At 37.9% G+C, this 22,376-nt stretch overlaps 1 pseudogene across 1 annotated transcript; it reads left to right on the top strand.

Moving 5' to 3' along the window:
- The first annotated feature begins 2,608 nt into the window (after positions 1–2,608).
- LOC309667910 (diphthamide biosynthesis protein 3 pseudogene) lies at positions 2,609–19,992 on the top strand (annotated as a pseudogene). Its single transcript has one exon. The product of its transcript is annotated as a diphthamide biosynthesis protein 3 pseudogene (transcript).
- Positions 19,993–22,376: the final 2,384 nt, after the last annotated feature.

A 22,376-nucleotide genomic window follows, 5' to 3' on the forward strand; every position in this document is an offset into this window, starting at 1 on the left:
AAAAAAAAAAGGTCCTGGAAATCCTCAGTCATCATTTAACCATGCACTTGGTGACATCAGCTTAGAGTGGAAAGCCTGTACCTGTGAATCTATTCCACTTGGTATCAATAGTAAAGAGTACAGGCTTCAGGCCTTTCCTGAGGTTATGATTCTTTTAACGTTTCTTCCAGAAGACTCCATTACTGGTCTATAGTGTAATAACAGGTGTGTTTAGGCAAGTGTTAAGGAAAGAAGAAACCACCTCTCGATGACAGGACTGAATGGCTTGGGTTAATGTACTATAACAACTAACAGTATCTACAAGAAGACAGGTGAGACATAATGCATAAATATTTTGTAAGGGTTTAATCAATAATTACCCTGAGAGTAGTAATAATATGGACAATTAGGGCATTGACAGATCTCCAGGGTCTTTTAATTTATTCCATTAAGTGTGTATTTTACTGTAACTAATTGACACAGGTATTTTTTTTAAATTAATTTTTATTGGAGTATAGTTGCTTTACAATGTTGTGTTCGTTTCTACTATACAGCAAAATGAATCAGCTATACATATACATATATCCCCTCTTTTTCAGATTTCCTTCCCATTAAGTCACCACAGTGCGTTAAACAGAGTTCCCTGTGCTATACACCAGCAGTCCCCAACCTTTTTGGCACCAGGTACCGGTTTCGTGGAAGACAATTTTTCCACGGACCTGGTCGCGGGGTGGGGTCGAGTTTGTTCAGGCGGTAATGCGAGCGATGGGGAGCAATGGGGAGCGGCAGATGAAGCTTAACTCGCTCGCCCGCTGCTCGCCTCCTGCTGTGCAGCCCGGTTCCTCCCAGGCTGTGGACTATTGCTGGTCCGCGGACTGCGGTTTGGGGACCCCTGCTATACGGTACGTTCTCATTAGTTATCTATTTTATACATAGTATCAATAGTGTATATGTGTCAGTCCCAATCTCCCAATTCCTCCCACCCCTCCTTCCCCCTTGGGATCCATACATTTGTTCTCTACATCTGTGTCTCTATTTCTGCTTTGCAAATAAGATCATCTATACCATTTTTCTAGATTCCACATATATGTGTTAATATACGATATTTGTTTTTCTCTTTCTGACTTACTTCACTCTATATGACACTCTCTAGGTCCATCCAACTCTCTACAAAGGACCTAATTTCTTTCCTTTTTATGGCTGAGTAATATTCCATTGTATACATGTACCACATCTTTATCCATCCTTCTGTTGATGGACAATTTAGGTTGCTTCCATGTCCTGGCTATTGTAAATAGTGCTGCAATGACCATTGGTGTGCATGAGACACAGGAATTTTAAAATACAAAGCTGTGAATAAATTTTGTTGACAGTTATCATGTTGGTCTTTGCACATGAGCATGAGTATGATCTATTCATCCTGAAGACACACAATTGCTGAAACATGTTCATTTTAATATAACATAACATTATAACACATGTAATATAACATATAACATGTAGTATAACTATAACATATTTAATATAACATAACAAATTTAATAACATCTTACTTGTATGCTTTGTATACAATTGACCTATGGAGGTTGATTTGCCAGCTCTTTCCACACTATGGACTTGACAAACAGCTCTCACAATGAGACAGGCTGGGACCTGGAACCCTTTGCTGGGACCTGGGACCCTTTGCTGCAGTGCTGCAATGCTTGCACCTGGACACACCTCTCCTCAAGCAACAAAATACAAAGAAACTGACTAAAAATAACTGCGTGCATTTGGGGCAAATTCTGGACCCAAAAGATACAAAGAGACCAAAAAGCTCATCTGCCACTTTTGAAGAGCCTGGAGCCAAAACAGGGTGTTGGGAACAAAAGCACGGTACTGAGCTGCCCCCTGCACACAACACCACCAGAGGGGTGGGCGGGCCACCGAAGCCACCCTCTGGCCCGACCCCTGGACACACCCCTACCCTCACCCCATATCAGGAACAAGCTTGCCCCATCTTGGGGAACGAGCAAACAAAAGAACTGTTGTCTGTTCTCTCTTCCCCCCGCTGCAGCAGGGGCCGCAGTAAAGCCTTGCCTGAATTTCTTGTCAGGCATCTGATCAATTTCTATTGATTGGGGAAGCCCAGGAACCCTGGTCGGTAATAACAATACAGAGAATACTCTGTATTCTCCTGATGATTTCTAGCACCCATCCTTTTACTAAATGAGAAAGTAAATCTTTGGTGCTGTCCAGCAGCTCTCTGAGAAACCTCAAAGATAGTTTGATTCTCAAAGACGTCTGAGCAGTTTTCTTATTTGAAATTTGGGGCCTGAATTTGTAGAAGTCAGTATAAAAAGTTGTCGAATAGACAAGATGGGCTCATAAATCACATGTGCCTAACGAAGAAACTGTTATAGTCTTGGTTATAGTGAAAATACACGCCAGCAAATAACAATAAGTATTAGGAACTGTAGCCTTTTCAGAAGTAGATTTTTGTTAAAAAGTTATTAAGTTGCATGACCAAAAAAATTCACAAAATGTTAATAGGCTCTCCTGTAAGTATATTTTAGTGACCCCTGGAATCTCTGCTAACTGGGCATAGAATAACTTTTTGCTGTTTCTTGTTCAAAGCAGACTGAATACAAGAAGCTCAATGTTCTTGTGAAATACCTAACTTTCTCTTCATCATCTGTAAACTCCCTTCACTTAATAATTTTAATATTCCATCATGGGCATACATTGAGACATATAAAAATAAATATACAGGGACTTCCCTGGTGGTACAATGGTTAAGAATCTGCCTGCCAATGCAGGGGACACGGGTTCAATCCCTGGTCTGGGAAGATCCCACATGCCACAGAGCAACTAAGCCCGTGCACCACAACTACTGAGCCCATGCGCCACAACTACTGAAGCCTGCACACCTAGAGCCCCAGCTCCGCAACAAGAGAAGCCACCGCAATGAGAAGCCCGCACACCGCATCGAAGAGTAGCCCCCTCACAGCAACTAAAGAAAGCCCACGTGCAGCAACGAAAACCCAACGCAGCCAAAATTAAATTTTTTAAAAATCTTTTAAAAATAAATAAATAAATATACAGTTAAATGGCAAATACGAAGCTTTTAATTTTAATTTTAAAACCTATTGATCTTAACGGAATAATATGACAATGTTTATCCACATTAAATTTATCGTCTTAATAAAACTGTAACATTCTTTTTGAAGAATAGATGAAATATATCCTTTATCTTGTACCCACATCTATATCTCTTTCAATGACTGTACAGCCACAACTGCTATGCATATTAGCTCCAACTTCAACCAAAGTTACCAACTTCTGCTCTCTCAAAGGCCCAGAGGAAACTAGGTGATGGGTAACTAAGAAGGATCTATTATGCACAAGCACCTTAGCAGAAAAGCAAGGCCCAGGGAAGGTGACTTGTGCCCCACAAGCCGTATTACACATCCATTTTGCATTTTTTAAAGTGGCAAAAATGAATACAGGAACTAACACAGCCCAGATTTTTGCTTTCTTAGTCAGTCTTGTTCCATCCAAAACTCCACCCACTTCCACCTCACACCAGGTTATTTTGAAGCAAACCCCAGGCATATCATTTCACCTGTAAATATTTCAGTGTGGATCTTTAAAAAATAAAGACTCTTTTTAGGCTGTAAACATGACCATAACACAATTATCAGATGCAAAAATTACCAATAATTCCTTAATATCATCAAATATCCAACATCCAAATATCCATCAAATATCCAATCAGCATCCACATTTCCCCAATTACCTTGTAAATATTTTCAGCTTCTTTATTTGACTTGGGATCCAAATAAGACACATTGCAGCCGAGTGATATGTCTTTTAAATCAACTTTAATCTATAGGTTTCTCTGCCATGCTTTTTTTTTCCCTTGCAATATTTTGTTAAAGGTAGCAGGTTGATTGTCTGTAGAATTTCCCATAAACTGAGTTTGCTGACTGTATCCCTATGGTGTCATTTAACTTGTTCTCTATCCCTTATGTTTTCTGTAAATTGTTAGTTGCATCTAAAGGTTTAATCAGATTCCAGTTCAATGTAGGTGATTTTGGGTTTTGGTTTTACAAGATGTGTAGTAAAGAACTTAATCTTGTCCCAAAGGAATCCAGCTTTTGGTTCCTGAAAGGCAATCTCTAAGCTCTTGCAATATCATCCCTGATAAAAAAATGTTTTTGTTTGCCTGGGGGCCTTGGGTCACACATAATTGGCTCAACTTTGGAGGGCCTGGAGACTGAGAAGTCACACGGCCAGTCAAAACTCTGCAGAGGAAGGTTCAGGTGAGCTTCCCCGATTAGCAATAATCTGGGCATATTGTCACACATCGATTCTGGGAAAGTTACAGTGTCCACAGCTCTATGAGGAGAAGACAACTGGAACATTCATATTTGGAACTTTCCTGGCCTCTGTCCTATGCACCTTTTTCCTTGATTACTTTTAATCTGTATCCTTTTGGTATAATAAACCATAATGGTTAGTATAACAGCTTTCAGTGAGTTTTGTGAGTCCTTGTAGAGAATTATCAAAACTAAGGGTGCTTTTGGAAATTCCCAACTTGCGATTGATGTTAGAGGTGTGAACTGTCTTAAGGACTGCCCCCTAAACTTCCCACAAGACCACTACAGAGTGGTCAGCCATTGATGACCATGGCTTAATGCCATTAAATCTTCAGGGACTGCCAAATGGTGATGTTTTATTTCTATCATCTCTGTATTCATTTTCCCCTCATCATATATCTAAATCATATAAAGATAGACATAGATATCTATAGCTACCTATAGATATCTATATAGATATCTGATATATATTATACAGGAATAACAGGAAAAATACTTAATTATTTTCTTCATCAGTTTTCAAATCAATGAGGTAATTCCTTGCATCTTCCATCCAAAGTGTCAATGACTTGGGTTTTTCGTGTCTTTATGTCATGAATGTAAGCATCAATTCATTGAGTGATTATCATCATTGATACTCATAATCTGACCATCTTTAACCAGTCTGGGTGCTAGGAGTGCTCATTGCTCTGAGCCCTGGGCCTGTTTCTAGGCCTTTTCAGTGGACAGAACTAGGAAAAATTTTTTCATACATATTATTCATTCATACTGATACTTCCAATTCAAAATTAGAACTACACATATAATCCTTCGATTTTTGTACAAGTTTGGAAACTCATGGACCCTATCAGAGTTCCTGAAAGCTATCTGATTAAGACTTTTTAAAATTTCATTAAGTTTACACTTCGTGGGGGGTTACAAAAAATAAAGGGAAAACTTTTCAGGAAAGTGTTCAAAAATACCCAAGACATTCGAATGAGAAGGAAACTTAGGGATCATCTAGCGACCAAAAAACTCTCATTTATAAATGAGGAAATGGGGGCCTAGCAAAGTTCAATGAACTTGCGCCAAGTTTCAGAGCTACTTAGTGCCCAGGGCAGAACTAGGACCAGGCCACCTGACTCCTAATATTATTGTTCCTTTTTTTCTGACTGTTATCCCTAGGGTTACCACTCTCATGTTGCAGAACTGAAAAATAGAGCAGAGAGGAACAGAAAGGAATATGGAGCTCAGTTATGATTTCATAGTGCCTTGGAGGAACCGAGAACTCAGAGCACAGACCTGCACGAAGGAAGCACTACTTACCCACCTTCGGTAGAAAATGTTCGTTTGGTTGTTCTTCCAAAACACTTTTAGGTTGTGCTGTGTCCTCTCTCCTTCCCTTTTGCCAATAGCCAAGCAGCCTCATACTAGGTTGGCCAAGGTAGGGCCATCTCAGCAGAGTAGAAGAGTTTTAGCCAGCCCACTCAGGAACAGAATTAATGACATGGTCTCATTAGTGCCACACACAAAAAGAATCCATCAAGCTGGCGACTTGGTGTAATGCCTCACTCCTCTTCAAATGAAGGATTTTAAAAGGATTTACCGGTTTGCAAGGCAGAAATAGAGACACAGATGTAGAGAACAAACAAACGTATGGACACCAAGGGGGGAAAGTGGTGGGGGTGGTGGTGGGATGAACTGGGAGATTGGGATTGACATGTATACACTAATATGTATAAAATGGAGAACTAATAAGAACCTGCTGTATTCTTAAATAAAAATAAATTAAATTAAATTAATTAACAAAAACAAAAAAAGAAAAAGAAAAGAAAAAGAAAAGGATTTTGTCAGTCCCTCCCCAGGCATACTAATCTTGTCCAACTGTCAACTGCTTGTTATCTCTTTCAGTGCTTCTTAAACCTTTCCACTGAAGAACTGAGAGAAGAGTGCCAGCTGCACACAGCACAACACACACACACACACACACACACACACACACACGCACGCACGCACACACGCACACAGGGACACTCGTATGTGTAAATGCACAGCCCTGGGAAAGTGGCCCAACACAATCTTTGGGAAATAAACATTCTCCAAAGTACTATGTCTATCTTATTTGTTTAAATCTCACACCTACTCTGTTTTTCATATATAACTTAAAACTTTAAAAAATAAATAAAAACTTAAAAGGGAAAATTTATATTCCAGAAGATGCAGTATATTTAAGAAAGACTTTAAGAAATCCCTCCGCCTCCTCAATCATGGCTTGTCTCTTACATCCCCATTTGAAAAACCCCTACTTGAGAAACTTATATAATAAATTTTTATTGCTCTGAGGTAGAATTCATACTCTTAAAGGTAATTTAATATTTTTTTAATTTGCATTTTTCTGCTCACTCAATCAATATTTATAGCGTATCTACTATTTTTCTTGCTCTTATTTTAGTAAAATCACTAATTAAGGTGTTATAATGAAGACACTCACATGATTTGTGCTTTCCTGACAATAATGATATAAAAGTAAAATGTAAGTGTACTCAAACTGTACAAAATGTTACTATATTTTCATCATAAGGGTAAACTAAATGTAAAAAAAGTGTAAAATTATTTTTCATATAATGTCAAAGTTATGTCTCTTCTAAAATATTCAAAAGCATCTATTAAAATTAAAAGGGAAAGCATAAATTAAAATTAACAAATGTCAACATTTTAAATTAAATATTTTAAATTTAATTTTTGAAAATTTAATTAAATGTTACTAAAAGGTTTATAAAAATAAAATGATTCTTCTTTCAGAATTTACTGTCCTTCTCGTTGCCAATGCAAAGAATTGGTATCATGCTTCATAAACATTTTAATTAGAACTTCATATATACAATTTAAGAGGGATATGAATTACTTAATGTTGCAAAATATTCTTCAGCCACCATGTGCAACAGTTGTGAAATCACCCTAAATTTGTGAACACAAAAGAAGTAAGACAAGTGTACAGTCAGCGGTATTGGAGACCAATAATTGGGATATGGGAAAATGTAGTCATTCTTATTGAAAGAGAAGTTTGAAGAATTGATTAATTTGTCTTTCCTCTTATCCAAGCACTTCCATCACCCGATGCTCCCCAGACTTCCCAGCACTGTGGGACCCTGTCTTTGCTAACAGCACGACCCACAAACCTTCCCAGCATTCCGAGGCAGCCAGCAAGAGATGTGGGAAAAACTTCTCCTGGGGGTTAAACAGTGTTGGTTATAAAAGTGGATATTTAGGCTTATGGCCGTGCTATGTAAATGCTGAATGCCCAAGTGAGGGGGGCCCGTGTGCTGTTTAATACTCTGTGGTGGGGCGGGGGAGTTCTGACATGCAAGGCCCTCTAAAGCCAGGGCAGGCCTCGCTCGCCCCAGTCTGAGAGCCGTCAGAAGCCTCCAGTACATAAACATAATGGAGTAGAAAGAGTAGGTGTGCCGTGACCGCCCTCTACTCTGCTCCAGAGAGAATACAGAGTGAGAAGAGGACCTAGAAACAAAGGGTTTACAAAGTGCTTTTGTTACTCAGTCCAAGCTCTCTCTGCTCGCTGCACAACAGGCCAATAAAGCAGAGACGAGGTGCTGAGGCAGGGAATACGAATTTATTCCCGCAGACGGAGAAGATGGCAGACTGATATCTCAAATTAACCACTTTATAGGGGTTTGGATGCCAGTTTATTTTATAGCACAGAGAGGGGGAGGAGGTGGGGAAGTAAAGTAAAAAGGCCATACGTTTTGCAAATATCCCCTGGAATGGCCAGCTTCGGGGAGGGGATGTGTTAATTTCCGCTGTCTTGCAGCCATCCACAGGTGGACAGGGTCTGGATGTTTCCCTGAACAAAGGCACTTTGGTTTGACATTCAGGCAGAGCGGCAGGGTTCCCTGAGGCAGGCCAGTATGTATAGACAGTATCCTTTCAGTGAACAAAAGCAACAGGAAGCAAAGGTTAAAGTAAAAGAAACAGATCCAACATGTAGTCAGATTTGGCTCTTCCCTGTTACGCTTTCTCATGCATTTATCTACCTACCCAGGGAGGTTAGTATATAGAGCAGATATGATTATTACTACTTTACAAATAAGGAAACTGAGGCACAAACTAAATTGATGTGATTCTCCAATGGTAACCTAGCCACCACTTGGTGGAGCTGAGACCAGAACCCAGGGCTCCTGGCTCCCTGCCCACGGAACCTGCTTTTCCTGTCTGCTTCTTGATGCTCAGAGTTGCGTCTATATTTCTGTCAGGGTTTTGTTAGTTGAAAAGAATAAAAGAACCATGTTGTTTTGCCCTCTTTAGTGTTTAAGGATTTGGAGGTTCAGGGGTGGAGGAAAAGGGAAGTCATTTTAATAGATGTTTTCTGAACTTATTGAACTTCAACATCTTGGAACGAACATATACTGAAATGTTTCCCGTCAAATAGTGATTATGTGCACAACAATAAAATTACTGTATTTAGTCTTCTGGGGAGTGGTCAGCATCTTCTTTCATCCTTTTGATTTGAATTTCCTTGGGCTACTGGATAGGGATGTTTTCCGTCCTTACGTGGCAATTTGAGAAGGGTAGCTAAGTAACATCGTTGTTATTTGCCATGTGGTATGCACTATTTGGGAGTTGGGGGCTGAACCTGACAGAAAATTAAACGTGATTTCTGCCTCAGAGGTCCTCATTTTACTCTGATGAATAGATTTGGCATGTAAACACAGGTAGGAGAAGAGAATCCCAACTTCAAGGGAAATGGGGTAGAGATACACCCAAAAAGACATCTGTCTGTGGGATTACCTAATAAATTTAACTTGGATGATGAGTTAAAGAAAGTTAATAGACTTTTAAGCTATAAACCAAAGGCTACAAATGCTGCCTCTAAAGCTGATCTCCACACCTCCAATCTTCTTCCCCCAAAGTTTCCATACAAGTCATTGTACGGCATCTGCCCACGAACCAGGTTCTTGGTGACATTCTGTCTTCTTCACAAAAAATACATACTCCCCTCTCTTTCTCACTGTCAGTTCTGCATTCCAAAAAAAATCAGGGCACTAGAAATAAGCATCAACTTATCTTTACTCACAGGGATGGATGGATGCCTATTTAGGAAGACACTTATGACAAAATGTGGCTAACCAGTAGAGGGGGCCTGGGCTTCACATTTGGTGTGCTTTAAAGACACAAGAAACCAGAAAGAAGGGTGTCTGGGTGAGGTCACAAAGCAGAATAAATCAGGTGTAGAGCACGTTTACAACCACTCAAAAGGTTTTGTGAACATTCTCTCTATATCTATACATTCCTGCGTGGGCATATGGAAAAGGAACATTATGCAGACTAGAGGAATGAATCACTCCTGATCCAACAGTGCATGACATTTCTTACTTGAGCTCTCTTGCATTCAAATTCTTATTACTCAATGATTCTTCATTTTTACACAGTTTTTCCATTATGACACACATGTGCAAATTCCTCAACTTGCCATGGCAGACTTTGGCAAAACACTTAAATGAACTCTTCGGTGAACTCTTACCTTCACGTATCTAGAGATTGTTATCCTCAGCAGAACAATTACTCTAGGTTGGCATACTAGTGATTAAAACAATCTTAATGACCAGGAGCCTAACCCAGTTGTAAGGGCTCGGCCCTAGAGTCAAACAGATGAAACTTCAAATTCTGGAATCTACCACATGCCAGCTCTGTGGACTCAAGCAAGTTATGTTAACTCACTAAGATTTGATTCATCTGTAAAAAGGAAATCATAATACATAAAATTTTCTTTTTTTTTTTTAATTGGGGTATAGTTGTTGTACAACGTTGTGTTAGTTTCTACTGTACAGCTAAGTTAAACAGAGTTCCCTGTGCATTACACAGCATGTTCTCATTATTTATCTATTTTATACATATTAGTGTATATATGTTAGTCCCAATCTCCCAATTCATCCCACCACCCCCTTTCCCCCACTTGGTGTCCATACGTTTGTTCTCTACATCTGTGTCTCTTTGAGGCAATCTCTCAGAAGAGTAGGTACTGAAAAGTCTTGACTGCAGAATATGAGATGGAGTAAAAGGAAGAAAGGCAGTTTAACAGTGAGTCAGGTGAAGGAGGGGAAGAATAACTGGATATGTATTTTAGGAAAATTCAAATGATTAAAGAAATGGCCATCCAATATTTACTGATTGAGCCGGCAGTTAAAGGTGAACTAGGCACTGCCATGCTAATATTCCAGCACATTAACTTCTTAGTTTGTGGTTTGGCACAATGGTTATTGTAGTAAAAGGCATTTTTACATTAAGTTGTATGTAAATGTACATTGAAATGCTATACATACAGATGAGCCAACAGAACACTAATGGAAAACAAAAAAATGTGAAGGACTAGGTCTTGGAATAGAAAACTTTTTCTACAGGATATGGGAAGCAAGTATCAGACATCCTGGTCTCAGCTCTCCCAGCTCCCACCTTCCTGTCCTCTCGGGCCACTTAAATAAATTCTTTTTGTGGTTTAGCCTCAAAAAAAAAAAAAAAATCATAGTAGTAACCAAAAATAGGATTGTTGGGTGGATTAATGATAACTAATAATAAAAGCAAAACATGTGAGGGAGTTGATATTGTTCTTGGTTTTCCACTCAAGTGCACAGAATTGGATTATCTTTGATTTGTAACACACCCTCATCACTGGTCTAAGCATGGTCCTCTTTTGTTTTTTTTTTAATCTAAATTATGTACTTATATATGAATTTGCTTATTATTATTAATAATTTAAATACATGTGAACCAACCACCCAATACAAGAATTAGAACATTAACAATCATTTACACCCACCTATGGGCTTCTCCCCAGTCTATTCCTCTACTTCTCCTTCCTTGAATCTTGCAGTTATTATTATAACTTGTTTTTGAAATTATAGCTTTATCACATATTTGTATTCCTAATAATTCTATTGTTCAATTTTCTTTGTTTTCAACATTATAAAAGAGCTTCAGGCTCTATAAAATCTGAGGGAATTTCCTTTTTAAAAAAATTTTATTGCTCAGGTTATCCATATTTTTGCTTCTAGCTATTTATTTTGCTATATAATATGTCATGTGTGAAGTTACCACAATTTATTTATCTGTTTTCTATTGATAAGTATTTGGGTCATTTCAGGTATTTATCTTGCTAAGAGTGCAATAAGTGCTGCTGGGAACATTCTTGTTTATGTCTCCTATTGTACATAGAGTTTTTCTTGGGTATATACCTAAAAGTAGAATTGCTGAGTTAATATGGAAATGTTCAACATCAGATAACAACAAACTTTGCGAAGTGGTCGTACCCATTTACACTCCCAACAGTTTGTATAAAACATTCTGTTAATTCACATTCTCTCCAATATGTGGCATTGTCCACTTCTTAATTTTTGCCCATTGAATGGGTATAAGTTGGTATCTCGTTGTGGTTTTAATATGCCTTCCCCAATAAATAATGAAGTTGACCTTCTCATAATGATTTTATTGATCATCTGTGTTTTCTCCTCTGTGAAATTCCTGTTTGTATTTCTTGCCCACTGTCTATTGGATTGTTTGCTATTTCCTTATTAATTTGAGGAAACCTCTATATATTCTTGCTATTAATCCTTTGTTGGTTAGTTGGGTTGCAAATATCCTCTTCCAGTTGGTACCTTCTCTCGTTTCTTTTCATGAGATATCTTTTGGTGTTCAGATCTTAATTTTAATGTCGTCAGATTTCTCTTTTATGGTTAGAGGTTTTTTTATGTGTCTTTAATAAATTCTTCCCTACCTCAAAGTCAGAAATGTATTTACCTATATTTTCTAATAAAATTTACAAAATTTTACTTTTAACATTTAAGTCCTTAATTTATCTAGAGTTCATTTTTACAAATGACTTAAGGAAGGAATCAATATCATTTTTTCCATTATAGATCACCAGTTTTTACAAATACATTTACTGAATAGTCCCTCCATTCTCCATTGATCTGCCAGGTCACATCTGTCATATAACAAAATTACATATATACATGGAATATAGGTCTGCTTCTGAGATATGGGTCTGCTTCTGAGTTTTCTACCTGCCCAAAAGTTTATTTTTCTATTTCTGAACAAATATCATACTGTATATACTACAGCTTCAAAATAAACCCTGTTGGCTAATAAAGCAAATCTCCCCTCCCTACTCCTCTATAGAAATGTTTGACTTCTTGGTCCTTTATTCTTTCACATAGTTTTTTTTTAAATTAATTATTTATTTATTTATTTTTGGCTGCATTTGGGTCACCGTTGCTGTGCACGGGCTTTCTCTAGTTGTGGCCAGCGGGGGCTACTCTTTGTTGTGCTGCACGGGCTTTTCATTGTGCTGGCTTCTCTTGTTGCCGAGCACAGGCCCTAGGCACTCAGGCTTCAGTAGTTGTGGCACGTGGGCTCAGTAGTTGTGGCACAGAGGTTTAGTTGCTCCACGGCATGTGGGATCTTCCCGGACCAGGGCTTGAACCCGTGTCCCCTGTAATGGCAGGCGGATTCTTAACCTCTGCGCCACCAGGGAAGTCCTCACATAAATTTTAGAATAAACTATCACATTCCATTAAAATCCTACTGAAATTTTTGTTGGAATTGCATTAAGTCTCTGAGCCAATATGAGGAGAATTGAAATATTTATAATATTAAAGTTTTTTTCCATTTAAGAAATAAGAAATATGTATCATAGTATTTCTCTTTATTTATTTAGGACTTCTTTAATGAATCTCAATAGTTTTAAATTTTCTCCAAGGAGGTCCTGCACATCTTTTTAAAAATTTTTATTCCTATATATCTGATTTTTTTAATATAGCATAAGTGATATCTTCTTTTAAATTACATTTTATGGTTATTTGTTACTGGTGTATAGAAATGAACTGACTTTGCTAAATTCTCCTATTATTTCTAATAATATAATACTTTGCCCCAAGTGTCTTTGATTTTCTATGAGGCTATCATGTCATCAGCAAATAATTGGCAATTCTATTTCTTCTTTTCCAATCCTTATGCCTCTACTTTCTTTTTCTTGCCTTATTGCACTAGCTAAAACTGTCAATACAAGGTTGAATAGAAATGATGATACTGGGCACCCTTAATCATTCCCGATGTTAAATGGAATGCTACTATTGTTTCCCCATTAAGTATAATGTTTGCCATAACATAATTGTCCTTCATTAGGTTAAGCAAATTCTTGATTTGCTAAGAATTTTTATCATGAATTTATGCTCGATTTCTATGAAATATTTCTCAAAACCTTTTAAGATAATCATGTTATTTTTGTCCTTGAAGCTGTTAATGTTGTGAACTACATTTATAGATTTTCTATAAATCTATTTGCATTCTTGGGAAAACCCTACACAGTATATTTTACTTTTATACTCTGTTGGACTTAGTTTGCAAATATTTTATTTAGGATTTCTACACTTAAAACCCTCAGGAAATTATCTGTAATTTTCTTTTCTCATATTATCCTTGTCTTGTTTGAACATCAAGATTATATGGCCAAGTTGGACCTGCCCTGGCCTGGGTCGGACAGCGGAGGTGACAGACCTCTGCTGGTCCCAGGAATGATGGTGGTGTTTCACGACAAGGTGGAGATTGAGGACTTCCAACATGATGAGGACTCGGAGAAGTACTTCTACCCCTGCCCATGTGGGGATAACTTCTGCATCACCAAGGAAGATTTGGAGAATGGGGAAGACGTGGCAACATGCCCTAGCTACTCTCTCATTATAAAAGTGATTTATGACAAAAATCAGTTTACATGTGGAGAGACAGTCCCAACCCCTTCCACCAAAGAAGAACTAATTAAATGTTGAAGAAGACTTTAGGACTCCAAAGCCTGAACTTTTGGGAATGAGCCAAGCTGGAAAACTCAAATGCAAAGTCACTGGCTTCTTCATGGGGACAGTTATTTTTTAGTTTGCTGGTCCATAGAGTGTGGATCCTTTCCATTGGCTGCTAAGTTGAAGAAGCAAGTCAACCACATAACATACCTGGATTTTGTGCCTAGAACTTTGAATTGGACATGCTCTTAATTTTCCATCCAAACTTAAAAGAAGATAATTTCAAATCAGTGCTTTCTTTCGCTCAGTTTTGTTATTTTTATATCTTACACCTAATTACTTCATTATCTGATAACAGCTTCATCTACCTCAAAGTCATTAGGATTCTTTAAAAAGGGATTTTATTTTTTAGTTGGTTAAAAAAAAAGATTATATGGCCTCATAAATGAGTTGGGAGTATTCCCTCCTTTTCTAGTCTTTATTACAGTTTGTACTAAGTTTAATATGATATGTTTCTTGAAAGTTTAGTAGAATTGCCTGTGAAACCACTTGGCCTAAAGTTTTATTTGTGAGATGATTTTTTAAATTGCTTTAATTTCTTAAAGTTATGGCACTATTAAGGCCTTCTATTTCTTCTTAATTCATTTGGTAGATTATATTTTCCTAGGAAGTTGTCATTTTCTTCAAATGCATTTCTATAGTGTGGAGATGATATTACGAACAATAACATTGACATATTTTGCTGTCATCTCATTCATGCTCCAGACTCCTGAGGTTTTAAAGTTGAGATGAAAAGATGATAAGAAAATATTAGTTTTTAAATTACTTTTCTTTTTTTTCCTTGATCACTCTTGCCACAGGCTTGCCTATTTTATTAGTTTTTTCAAAGAATCAACTTTTGGTTCTGTTGATCTTCTGTATTGTTATTTTTGTTTCCATTTCATTAATTTTGCTATTATTTTTCTCATCTCCTTCCTTCTACTTTCTTTAAATTTATTGGGTTTTTTTTTTCTATCTTAAAAAAATGTCTAACTTAAAGACATCACCTTTTGTTATTGTGTAGAACTCAAGTCTAGGTTATGGTAGACATAATTTCTCATTTTCTTTTCTTTGGTCTTTGGTAGTTTTTGAAAGACAACACCAAACTTTATCCAAGTATTTAATTATCTTTATGTCATACACCTCTAGTAGCATCTCCTGGATTTGCTTCTTTTCTTATTTGAGGACCTTTTCCAATACTCTTTTCAATATGGGTCTTTGTGTGACAAATATTTTGAGGCCTTATGTGCCTGAAAATATTTTTATTATACCCTCACATTTAAATGATGATTTGGCTGGATATAAATTTAGGCTCAATGTTCTTTTGTCTTTTCAATATTTTAAAAATATTACCATTATCTTCTTTTTGCTCATGAAAAGTCTGAGATCCTGGTGATTCTTATTCCTTGGTGATTGATCTGCTCTATCTCTCTAGAAAATTTTAGAATTTTATTTTTGCCTGTAAAACTTCCATTTCATTGTAATATTACCATGGTTAGTTTCTTCTTACTGTTCTTGTTTGGAACTGCATAAATACATCATCATTTATCTTTCTTTAATTCTAGGATATTTATTTCCATTTCTTCAAGTATTTCCTCTTCTCCCTTTTTATTTTCCTCTTCTCCTGACACTCCTATTTTCTGTGAGTTGAAGTTCACATTCCAATTCAATCTTCTTTATCTCTTAGCTTTTATTTCATTTTTTTTTTCTTTATTCTTCCTTTCTTCCTTCCAGAAGAGCTCCTTAATCTGATCTTCCAGCTCACTAATTTGTTTTTCAGCTACGTCTATTCTAGCGTCCATCTCTGTTCTTTCTACTATTACGAACGTATTTTTCATGCCTAGTATTTCCTCTTGACTTTTATGATTCCCTTATCAGTTATTTATTATGCTTATTTTATATTTGTTAACCATTGGATTTAACATATTTGCTTCTGGTGGCATCTGTAATCCAGGTTGTTGCTTTCTTTTCAAGTAGTTTTTCTCCTGAGATATCTCATTACCTTGGCCTTTGAGCATATATTTCTCTGATGCTATCAGCTGTTCTGTTTTAGCATTTGGTACGGGAAAAGACCAAAGGGCAGATCCCAGTCTGTGTCAACATCCAGTGAGATCAAGGAGAGGGGAAGGGATAACATTAAGGTGGAGAACTCCAAGCACCAGACTACATAATTAATTGCTCAGGCTGTGTATCATGCCACCAAATAACTCTTAAGATCAAGGCCCTACTTTTAGAACCCATCCCACCCTCCACCCCTCAAGGAGAAGCAGTCTTAAAAGGAAGTACTCCTAGGTGCTAGAGGAAGTTGAGGGTAGAGGGAGGTGTGAGTAAACGTTCAAGGTCCATCAATCCCCACCAGTTTTCCACACTCTGGCTTCTGTTCTGCCCTGATTGTTATTCTTGAGGACACTTACACCAGCAGTCTGAGCCTCTATCGCTAATTTCCACACAACTCTCCTGCCCTAGACTTCAGATGTACACACAAACACACACACACACACACACCAGTTCAAAACAGGCTTCCTTGTCCCTGGGGATTTCTCTGGAGTTTTTCCCCATTATTTCCTACAGTTCCTCTGAGATTGATCTTGGGGTCAGCAGCCAGCCTGTGGTAATTCTCTATCTTGGCAAAATTGGAGGTTTTACATAGGTTTATATTAGACAAAATTGTGAAACAAGTATACCCTGGAACTTTAGGTGAAACAGGACAGCCCAATATTCAAAATCTCCATTACAATGCTTGCCTACCTGAGCCTCCCTTTCCCATCATCAGCCAAAGGTCTCTGCTATTCCTAATGGTCTTCGTATTCCATTAATGATGCTTATCTTTTCCCTATGCAAATACCAAATTAACCCAATCATGAAGCTAATGGAAAAAAATGAGAATAGCAGAGTAGAAGGAGGCCTAGAGACTTTCTCTCCAAGTAACCAAAGTGCATTTCGATAGTGATTTTTGGAAGGCTATTCATTTACTTTGTCTAATCCAAAGAAATAAGGTTGTGTAGAAGGAAGGAGTAGGCTGCTGGAGGAGACTTTTTAGACAAATACAATCTTTCAGCTTTCAAATTTCACTGCGTATAATCACACATCCATATAACATTATAATTCTTATTAATGCTTATAAGCTAACAACAACAATAGCATGTCAACTCTTCCCATTTTAAGTTTAATGGATCAAAATGTACTTCATGATTTATAGGACCTTATGTAATATGGTCCTAACCGTCCCTTTCAGCCCCATGCCTCTATCTCTATTCTTCTATTCAGTTGGAATGTTTTCAGCTTCTTCCCACCTCAAGATATTCAGAAATCTTTTACTTACGCTGGTAAGTCCCTCCCCACCTGTCATCCCCTGGCTTACTCCTACTGATTCTTCAGCTCTCACCTTAAATGTCACTTCCTTAGGAAAACTTCTTGACCCCAATGCCCCAGACTGAATCAGGACCCCATCTTACACAAACTCATAGCAAGCAGTAGTTTTCTTTTAGAGAATTTATCATAATTATAGTTAACTAATGAAATATGTGAAGAAGAGAATTGGTATAATATACTGTGAAATAGAAAATAAAGAATTTGAACACATATATACTGAAAACTTACTGTGTTCCAGGCATTGTGTTAAGTAACTGGGAATACAGTGGGGAAAGAGGTAGACCTTTCCTCTTCACTTTAATCATCCATTCTTGAGGATATCTCCTGGATATTAGGATCACCTAAAATAATATCTCGTTCAAATATACTAGCATAGACATAACTCCTTCTCAAGAAATTTCATGTCCTTACTCTCATCTCATTTATACTCTAGACTCTTGAGCCCTCCATTTGCCCATCAGTCTCCCTGCCTTTTCTTATCTTCACTTTTTTCTCTATCCAGACTACATGATACTTGTTTTCAGTGTTTTTTCTTGCCAAATCCTCAACTCCCTTGACATTCTGTAGGATCCACTCAGCAAGCTTAAGCCCTGTATCAATCTGACACCCAGGCGACCAAACGTGGTTACAAAACGTCCCATGACCATGTGGATTGGTATTTCTACCAATTCATGTTTTTCTCACTTCAGCTGGAGATTCTTATTGCTCAGGAAGTTTTCTATGTGTTCTAATCAATTTCCTCTCCCATTCTCATAGCAGCTTTTTCAAACTTTCACAATTCATCTATATGCTCCAATGCCCCACTCTAACGCTGCGGATAATCTGCTTCTCACTTCACAGAGGAAACCGATGCCAAGAGTAAACTTCCTGGACTGCAAACTACCTACTTACCTGCAGTCAAAATTGCCCTTGCTTCCATCCCCCACCCACATCAGAATAAAGGAGGCATCTCACCTCCTGACTCTTGCATTCAAGATTTCATTGCCTTCCACAGATGATCTCTAATAACCTTTATTTCCATCTTTCTCTCTTCTTACTCTTTCCAAAAATGCTCAGCTTCTACCAATTAAAAGTAAAACAAAACACCAAACTTCTCTTGACTCTGCATCCTCTTCTATCTTCGTTCCTCCACAGATAAATTTCTTGAAAGAACAGTCTACATTCACTCTTCTTCACCTCTTCCCACTCACACCAGTTTGGCTTCCGCCCTCAGTACTCTGAAATCCTCTGCAAAGATCATCAATTATCTCTTCATGACTAAATCCAATGAATTCATCTTTATCTTGCTTGACATCTTTTCAGAGATTGAAAGTACTCCCTTCTTCTTGAAATTCTCCTCCTTTAAACTCTCTTTTCCCTAGACTTTTAAAAAATATTTTCCCCTCTTGATCCATTCTCCTTTTATTTCTCTGGCCTCTCCTCCTTGGCAGGGAGGCATACTTCTCCTTATTTGCCAACTCCTGTGAGTGCTAAACAAATGCTGTAGGATTCTGTCTTCTCCTTCACTCTTTTGGAAGGGGAGGTAGGGGGGCAGTTTTTAATTGGCTTGTTTTTGTATTTTATTATCTTTAGACCAGGAACTAAGCAAATGAATATATTCCTCAGTCTTGAAGACCAAAAATAAATGCAAATTTTAAAATAATTTTTGTAGTTACAAATATAAGAAATTTAAATTCAACAAACACTTAATCTAAAAGTATCTGCTAAGGTTAGGTTAAAATTAATAGTCACCAAAATTGGATATGATTATATTAAAAAACTGAAACTTACATATTCACAGCTCCCAAAATATACCTATGAAACCAAAAAGAACAGGTCCAAAAAGAACTAGTAAATTAGAGGCTAATATAGTGCCAGTTTTCATAATATAACACACTTTCCAAGACTGAAGATTAGAAAAGAATGACTCTTTACTTACTTGTAAGGTTCATTCCCTTAAGAGATGAGTCACAATGGCAAAAACTCAAAACCTGACCCCCATGAATCTGTGGGCTTATCTCCCTGAGCTGTAAGTAATAGGCTCCTAGACTAGACTAGCAGAAGGCAATAAGTAGCTGCAACATCTTTTCCTTCAATCTTGATATTCCCATTGCATGATACCATCCACATCCTTGACTTCAACTATCAGTACTCTCAGTCCCTAAATTTTCAGCCTAGATCTCCTCGCCAAGCTCCAGAATTATGTATCCAGAACTTGTAAATGGCAGGGCAGAATATCTGACTCCTAGCACAACTCATTTTGCTCCAGTAGGCAGACATAATATATATTGATTTCTACAATGATTTAACAGGCTTTCAGAGTATCTTTATATGTATTAGAGAAATAAGGACTGAATGTCTGAATGAAATTGATTATATGCTCTTTGAGGGCTGGGTCCTTATTTCACCCACCTTAGTGCCCAGCAAAGTGAATGGCACATGGTAAGCTCTCAGTAACTGATTGCATCTGTTCACTCCTGTTAAAAACCTGGTAGCGGGCTTCCCTGGTGGCGCAGTGGTTGAGAATCTGCCTGCCCATGCAAGGGACACGGGTTCGAGCCCTGGTCTGGGAAGATCCCACGTGCCATGGAGCAACTAAGCCCGTGAGCCACAACTACTGAGCCTGCGCGTCTGGAGCCTGTGCTCCGCAACAAGAGAGGCCGCGATAGTGAGAGGCCCGCACACCGCGATGAAGAGTGGCCCCCGCTCGCCGCAACTGGAGAAAGCCCTCGCACAGAAACGAAGACCCAACACAGCCAAAAATAAATAAATTAATTAATTAAAAAAAACAAAACAAAACATGGTAGCAATCTTCAGCATCCCTCTCCCAATCCTTACATCTCATAGCTGCCACAGTTGGAATCCATCGCTCCAGCAGTTTCCTGCCCAGCTGCAACTTCGCAGCAGTCTGGCTAGAAGGGGAAGAAAGAGCCCTCCATGACCTGGTCCCACGTATCTTCCCGTTCTATCTGTGGACACTCTCATCATTGAGTCTCGACATTCACAACTGATGGTAGGTACCTGAGCACATCTTGTCTCTTCATACCTTCGGGACCATTGCTCATGCTGTTTTGTCTTCAAATGCTCGTCCGATCTTTTTTCAGCTGGCTAACTCTTAGTAGGATTTACAACTCTACTCAAGTTTCATCTTTTAGAAGCCTCTCCTGCGGACCCTTAAACTTAATTAATCAACTCTCCTCTGAGCCCCCTGTGCAAACTTCTTATCTTAACTCTCACCTCTTTAAGTATTTGTTTATGTATCCACCCTCCTCATGTAATCCTTTGAGGCAGGTGGACTGTTTAACAGATGAGAAATTGAGGCAGAAAAAGGTTAAGCAACTTTCCCAAGGTCACCAGCTAGTAAGTAGTAGACCTACAAGTCATACCTCAGCTATCAGATTTCAGAGCTCCCATTCTAAACCATAAATTCTCAAGGAGAGAGACAGCACCTTATCCATGTTTGCATCCCCAGTGTCTACCATGGTGCATAGCACATAAATGCAATAAATGTCAAACTAAACGGCATTTGTTGAATTCTGCTGAAAAGTTAAGGAATTTAAAAAATGACTAAGATATGATCCTTACCCTCAAAGAAGTGCACAACCTAGTGGGGCTAAGGAAGATTAGTAAAATACTGCAATAATAGAAAAGAATGAACTAAAGGGAAAGTAACTGAGAGTGGGGTAGTTTATATATTGAAACACTGGTATTAGAATGTTGAGGACCCTCTTTAAAATCTTACCCCAACAGCATTAGACATAGGATCTTCCTGGAGCTCATGGTTATATGAAAATTCAAATCAAGTGAATTGTTGGAAGTCAAATTAGAAGATGTCTAGTGACAAGCTCTAAGAGTCTGGCCCAGGCTTTGCCCTATTCACTAGTTTACCAATCCAGTTATGAACCTACTCTGAGTCACACACTTGTACTAGGAGTGGTGATACAAAGAATAATGACTGCAATAATGACATAGAAAATGATGGTAGAATTTGCAAATGACTCAGAGAACTAAGATTAGGTAACATGATAGATGGCAGAGTGAAGAATCAAAACAATTTTATTACCTGGAACAGTAAGCAAAATCAACAAGATGACATTTTAACTATCAGAATTTCCATTTACATTTTTTAAAAAGCAATTGCCCAAGAAAATGGTAGCAATAATGTTAATTTAAAAGACCCAGAGGTTTAAGTTGGCTTTAATCTTAACTGTAGGCTGTGGCTGCTAAAAAAGAAAACTAGCACAATCTTTGGCTGAACTCGTACCAGCAGAGTGTCTGGATCAAAGGAGGGACTAGTCAATGGCCAGTATTCTGTACTGCTTAGACTGCAGGTGGGTTACCGCATTCAGTTTTGGGAATGATATTTTAAGAGAGACTTTGACAAACCAGAGTCCAGAGAAGCACAAGAAGAAAGAGTAGTGGGCTAGAAACATAGTCAACTAGCTAGTGAATTTAGGAATGTTTTGCTTGGAGAACTGAAGAAAGAATATTTTCTACTGATATGAACTGTCCCACATAGATTACATGTGAGACATGTAGTGAAGCATGAAGTATGAAACAGTAAACCAAGGCTTGATGCCAGCTGTCAAGTGTCTAGGGATTTCTGTATCAGATGGGAAGATGAACTCATATGATTCTAAGATACCTTTGAAATTTAAGATCCTAAGGAAATCTGTCATCTGGGAGAAGACACAAAATTTTTGAAATTATTTCAAAAGTTTAGAGAGAACCATACATTTTTTTCACTTAGAGAAGATCCATCACAGCTAAAACCACACTTAAAAAATTAAAACCAGGACATGGTTACCCATCCCTTAAAAGAGCCAAAGAAAGCTTTTCTTAAATAATGTCAGTCCTCTAGTTTATT

Source organism: Balaenoptera physalus (genome assembly GCF_965194825.1).
Source record: "Balaenoptera physalus genome assembly, chromosome: 10".
NCBI lineage: Eukaryota > Metazoa > Chordata > Mammalia > Artiodactyla > Balaenopteridae > Balaenoptera > Balaenoptera physalus.